The 7,038-nt window shown below is 41.7% G+C and overlaps 1 long non-coding RNA gene across 1 annotated transcript; it reads right to left on the reverse strand.

The window, feature by feature from the left end:
- Positions 1 to 2,985: 2,985 nt before the first annotated feature.
- LOC136587638 (uncharacterized) lies at positions 2,986 to 3,463 on the reverse strand. Its single transcript, XR_010787477.1, has 3 exons — positions 3,410 to 3,463; positions 3,146 to 3,250; positions 2,986 to 3,048 (listed from the first exon to the last, which is right to left on the reverse strand). It is a non-coding gene; the product is annotated as an uncharacterized lncRNA (long non-coding RNA).
- Positions 3,464 to 7,038: the final 3,575 nt, after the last annotated feature.

The raw sequence follows: 7,038 nt of genomic DNA on the forward strand, positions 1-7,038 counted from the left end.
CCTGCCTTATGGCGATCGTGCCTATGGCGACCGTGTCTGCTTTGCAGACTTTCAGGTATTTTTGGCTTTTTCAGTGAATATGTGTTTTTTTTTTTCTTTTTCCTCACCTCTGTGATTTTGTGTTTATGCAATAAGTACATTGTAGATGATTCTCTACTTACATGCTGGTGTTGTCACGTATAGCCATTTTTGATGCCGTGCCAAGTCCGGTGTGCTCGGAAGTTTTGTCCTCCTCCTGGACTTCTTCTACTCTACTGAACAACAAATAACATATTATATATATATATATATATATATAATGCAATGTAATATATGGCGTATTTATACGATAACCACATTGTAGATTATCCTAGAGAGATGGGGTCATTATGCTGGAAGATACTTACTGATCAGAGGCCGGGGTGTTTTCCTCTATAGGCTGTTTTAATCTGCGGAAGACATGAAAAAAGAACAATGTAAATATGACATTTACAGGTTAGAAAATGGTCAAAAAAGAATATTTATATGAAAGAATCTATGAAATATGAAGCAAGGAATTTTCTGTACCACCACCTCATTTTGTAGATGACATTTACTGGTGATTGTATGAGGGATTATCTTGTATTATTTGCCTGTCGTGGTTGGATGCTGCTATTGGCTTCTCTCCACTTCTGCATTCCCACTATTATATATTATATTGTCCCTGTGGTGTGATTATCTGATGAGTGGGGGTCATGTCTGGGGGATTAGTATTGTGGGGTCTTACAGTGAGATACTTACATATAATCCATGATATTTTTTATTTCGATATTGGTGATGTCTTGACCATATATGCGGAAACCGTCCTCCTCCCAGCGGACCCTGTTAGACAAAAAACAAGAGGATGACAATCTAGGACATTGCCTCGCTACTGTAATTTTATATGCAGCGGCGGGTATGAATGCGTCCCGTATACCAAACGACACATCTTTTAACCATCTGTAATACAGTTTAATTGTTGCCTGTATACAATAAGCACATTATAGAGGATTCTCTACTTACTCAACAATGTTATCACATCCCCGTTTGATGACATCTTCTTCTCTGTTGAACAAAACATCACATATAAAGAAATTTAGTTCTGGCAGCTAATGTGACCAGAGGATAATGTAATAACTGTTAGACTTCTTCTCTACTCAACAACAAATAACATATTATATATATATATATATATATATATATATATATATATATATATATATATATAATGCAATGTAATACATAGTGTGTTTATACGATAACCACATTGTAGATTATCACTAGAGAGATGGGGTCATTATGCCGGAAGATACTTACTGATCAGAGGCCGGAATGTTTTCCTCAAGTGGCTGTTTTGATCTGTGGAAGACATAACAAAAGAACAAAGTAAATATGACATTATTCGCAGCGGGTTTTTTTCTCCAGGGGTCTATGGGACTTGTAATGTTAAAATCACGATTTCGCGGTAAATTGCGATTTTTGTACGATCGCGATTTTAACATTACAAGTCCCATAGACCCCTGCAGAAAAAAAACCCTGCGAGTTTCGCAGTCAAAAAAACCTGTAGTGGGTAGTCACCCTATTAGTGTTGTATATGGCCCCTTGCCCTGTGGTGTGATTATCTGATGAGTGGGGGTCATGTCTGGGAGGATTAGCACCAGATATTGTGGTAACAGTCAGTATTGTGGGGTCTTACAGTGAGATACTTACATATAATCCATGATGTTTTTGATTTCTATATCCTTTATATCTTGTCCATATACGCGGAATCCGTCCTCCTCCCAGCGGACCCTGTTAGACAATAAACAAGATGGTGACAATCTAGGACATCGTCTCGCTCTATAAGATGTATAATCAGCGCCTGCAATGAAAGCGTCCGTGTACCGACCAAAACATCTTTTACCTATCTGTAATGTAATGTAATAAATGTTGCCTGTATACAATAAGCACATTATAGAGGATTCTCTACTTACTCGACGATGTTATCACTTCCGCTCTTGATGATATCTTCTTCTCTGTTGAACAACACATAACATATATATACATTTAGTTCTGGTGGCTAATGGGGCCAGAGGATAATATAACCTTACATAGAAAAGGAAAATCAGGACTGGTGTATTTTAGGCTTTAAGGAAGCAGTGACTTTTGATATTTTTGCATCTCCATGTTCTGATAGCCATGACTTTGTAATTTTGCCATCAGAGGTCCCATATGGGGTTTATTATAGTGGGATAATTTAAATAAGTTAAGTGCCCCATTTTGGGGTAGATGGGGGTTACTAGTGAACTGTCACTCCTTTCTGCCCTTTTATTAAGAGGAGAATTAAGGCCTCATTAAACCCAACAATTCTCGATCAAAAATCGCTCAAAGCCATCTTTTAAGCAAGAATTGTTGGGTGCACGGACTTTGTACATTTTTCATTAACAAGTTGTTCATTGATCTCTTTCAGCAAGCTGAGAGAGAACGATGAGCCCTATCAGTGCCACGCACTAAGTTCTTAGCGGGATAGCTCTGATACTATTGTTTTAGCTGGTGTCCCGCTTAGAGAACACAGCAGGAGTATGCAGAAAACAGCGGTCCAGCTATGTTCTGCATATCCCACTCTTGAGTGCTTAGCTATATACTACTAGCTGAGCGCTCCGTAAACACAACAGGATTATGCAGAAGACAGCACTCCAGCTGTCTTCTGTATACTTCACTTGGAGCGTACACCTATATACCAGCTGAGCGCTCCGAGAAGACAACAGCTATATGGAAAAGATAGCGGTCCCACTTGTATTCTGCATACATTTACACACTTATGCAAAGTGAACGCTCAAAACCGTCACCTAAACTGTCGTTTGAGCAAATTTTGAGCAATCATCTTGCCGTGTAAATGCACTCAATGGTTATCGCTCAAAAGATGTCTTCTGAGCAAAATCGTTGCGTCTAAAAGGGCCTTTAGAAAGAAAAAAACAGCAATTCCTATAAGACTAGAACATTAGGATCGTCATGCTAGGAGATACTTACTGGTAGTAAACCACGCCGTTGTTCCTGGTGGTCTCCAGCCACCTGTGGGAGAAGAAAAGAATTATTATGTCTGGGAAGAATAGCCCCAGGTATTGCGGCAACAGTCACTATCATGGGGGTCCGACAGTGAAATACTTACTGCTTTTCCAAGAAGTCTTTAAGGTGTCTTTGCGGCAACTCATCGGCACAGATGTTATAATAGGCCGGTAGGGTGTAAAATGTTGCCGCTTCTTCCTCGTGGGTCCTATTAGAGAGTAAAGAAGATGGTGATAATCTAGGACATCGTCTCCCTACTACAGGGGGTATAATTCAGGAACATCAGCGCCCGCCATCATTTTCCAGATACAGGCAGCACTTCCATGTATCTAAATATCATTCAGGGGTCTTACAAAAGGATACTTACATCTCATCTCTATACATCTGCTTAAAATCCTCCATAATTTTTGTCGCTAAAACTCGCAAACTCTCTCTCTCTCTCTGCACTATTAAAGAGATAATAGGTTAGTGAGAATCTAGGTGACTGGTCGGCCATTATTATATATGGGACTGGACATTATACACAATACCATTATATCATAATTCATTATGGGCTCTTATCATTTCTGTGTTGCCCCTTCCAGATATTCAGGATGTTTTCAGTCCCCCAAACTCCCCAAATAGTACAGATAGCACAAGCATTAACATACTCAATGCATGAACCCGATGCTCGGAGTCAGTAAGGAAACTTATCACAATGCATTATGGGCTGTAAAAGGAATGGATCAGGTGTGATCACTTCCACAACAATAGCCGATGAGGTCAGATCTTTGTCCTACAGTCCGACTATAGATTACAGTCAACTAAACTGTAATCATGGAAAGGAAGCATTTGTTTCATTGGTTCTAGCAATATGGGATCAAGTTGATCTGTTCTTTCTATTGGCCATCGTCTCACTTGAGCATTAATAATGCTGAAGACAAATGTCGCATATGATCATTAACCCCTCAACGCTATATGATGTAAGATTACTTGGCTGCGGGGTACTCAACGCACCATGATGCAAACTTATGTCATGTGGATGATGCGGGATCAGAGGCTGAGCCCCCGCCATCTTGCACTGGGACCCAGCTGTTACAGAGAGATAGCTGGCCTCCCGCCGCAACACCTGAGTTCAATGAGATCACAGATCCCCACTTTTACTCCCTATATGTCGTCATCTATGTAGTTCACAGCATGTAAAGGGTCCATAAAAGGAGGGCACTCCCTCTGTGATATCATAGGACCCATTTTTATATTTTTTTAGAAATGAGGAGACAAGAACTTGCAATGGTTTGATCGCTGCTGTAATATGATGTAATGCCATAGCATTACATTATACTGTGATCTGACAGACAATCTATCCTTCAAATGGTCCCCGGCTCCCATGGCAACCCACGATATTATCGCAGGGGGTCGTGCAGGACCCCCGAACATTGATCAGGGCATTTATATCCCACTATTAGAATTGACTGCGGCGTTTATTGGGTTTATAGCTCCAATCAGTGGTGCGGCTTATCCGAGTTTTTGCGGGCGGGTGTGGGCTATAATAAACAGCCGTCACCCGCATTGCATGGAGCGGGATCGACCTGCGCACCCCTCCATACATATTCTGAAACGGCAGGACATAAATATACGAGCGTTGAGAGGTTAATTTCTGGAATGTTAATAATTGCTAAATTAAACCTGTTGCTCCCATTGAGTCTTCACTCATCCTATTAGCTAAAATGAAGCCGTTATTTTCCTTCCGCAGCGAGGTACAGCAGAAAATCCGCGTCACAATCTGGGCTCTTTGGCGCAGATCTGCAGAGATTTCAGTCGCTTCACTTCCGTCCAGTTGAAGGGGTGAAATGTGCGGCAGATCTCCGGTACAATCCGCCGCGTGTGAATTCAACCTAAGGCCGCTGTCACACACAACGCTTTCTACCGCGATTCGCGCAGCGTCCCGAGCGCCGCTCTACCCACGGTTCAATGCTCTTATTGATTTTATTAGAGTTTGTCAGACCTGCGCAGTCTGTTCTATTTTCAGCGGTTTTGCGGTTTTTGATGCACCCCATCACCGGTCACAATGATGGGGTGCTTTACAAATGGCTGTCAAATGCTGTGATATGCATTTAAAAACACCATAAAATGCGGCGGTTGTGAGCGATGGTTAACTGAACGCACGTGTGAGAGCGGCCTAATAGAATCTGAATCATCCATCGCATAATACTCCAATGGAGGATTATATAATTAGGCAATAGGGGACATAAACATCAACAGACGGGCGCAATACCCGATTCTAGACATATATGATTACTGAACACTGTTATGCCCCAAGGCAATAGAAAGTAACAGATCCGACCATAATCTGTGCCAGGAGCCCAATTCTGTCTGCTGGCATCACCGGCTGGTGATCTACCCTCCACTAACTGTACCCGGCAAACCACTAATATACTCCGCACTTATCACATGGAATTACTGGATGATGGGCATTAGAACCACTAACAGCCCTGCTGATACCAAACCCTGACCTTACAGCTGGCAGACCGCCCACCGACCGCTGGACCGCCATCAGCATGGGGAAACAGCAGGATACCCATCTATTATATGATGCAGCTCAATGAGAATCATACAGTTTACATATTAACTCATTCATCTCTATGGGAGTCTGCATAGCCTCCTGAAAAGAGGTAAACTTGCAGTGTGCGGACTTTACCGGAGGCGCCGCAGGAGAGGGAGAGCGGGGACAAGAGGCTCCCGGGACTCCCTGTCACCTAAACTAGAAGCCCCAGAACTTAGTTTAGGCAGTCTGTGCTGCCAGATGACATGATGACACTTGTCACATCACCACAAGCACCTTGTACCGGCACCCCATCACATCACATTATACATTTACATCACATATTACTGCAGGAGTGAAGAAGAGATCAGAAGTAAAGAAGAGGAGTAAAGATAAAAGATAGTAAAGGACACAATAGGAGCTCCACATACAGCGGACTTACCTCCAACACCAACTACAACGCTCTATGGAATGTTGGCGCTGCAGCTCCTTATATAACCTGTGTGATGTCATAATGTGAGGGGAGGAGCCAACAGCCGCAACATTATGACATCACAAGCTGTAGCCGTTAGACACCAGCTGAGGCCCAGCAGCCAATCAAATTCAATAAAGAAAAAATGGTCTCTAAATTCTCCCCCGGACCCCCAAAACCTTGTACAATGGGGGATAATGCCATTATTTCCATAGAGTGTAATTGTGTAGTCATTTCTAGTGATTATAACACTGATAGATCCACGACCATCACTCATATCTGACGATAATATAGAAGCCCCTCGGGATTGTATGTGCATTGGAGGGGGGTAATAGATGATACATAGAGGGGGGCTGATAACGGATATATGAGAAGTATAAATCTATATATATAAAGACGAAAGCCCTCACTGACTCACTGACTCGCCAAAGGTTCTCCAACTTCCCAATGTCGTAGAAACATGAAATTTGACACAAACATGGATTATCTCCAAAATAGGAAAAGTAATTGGGTCTCAACTCGATTATTCAATTCTAGCGCAAAAGAATTGGCGTCAAAATTTTGCATACAGAATCTAAATCTCTCACTTCCCGGTGTCATAGAAACTCGAAATTTGGCATGAGCATTGATTATGTCATAAATAAGAAAAGCTAATGGGTCCCAACTCGATTATGCAATTTTATGCGCAAAAGAATTAGCGTCCAAATTTTATGTACGGAATATAATTTTCTCACTTTCAGGTGTCATAGAAAGATGAAATTTGGCACGAGCATTGATTATGTCATAAATAGGAAAAGCTAATGGGTCCCAACTCGATTATTCAATTCTATGCGCAAAAGAATTAGCGTCCAAATTTTACGTACGGAATCTAATTCTCTCACTTCCCGGTGTCATAGAAACGTGAAATTTGGCACGAGCATTGATTATGTCATAAATAGGAAAAGTTAATGGGTCCCAACTCGATTATTTAATACTATGCGCAAAAGAATTAGCGTCCAAAGTT

This window comes from Eleutherodactylus coqui, chromosome 13, assembly GCF_035609145.1.
Source record: "Eleutherodactylus coqui strain aEleCoq1 chromosome 13, aEleCoq1.hap1, whole genome shotgun sequence".
Taxonomy (NCBI): domain Eukaryota; kingdom Metazoa; phylum Chordata; class Amphibia; order Anura; family Eleutherodactylidae; genus Eleutherodactylus; species Eleutherodactylus coqui.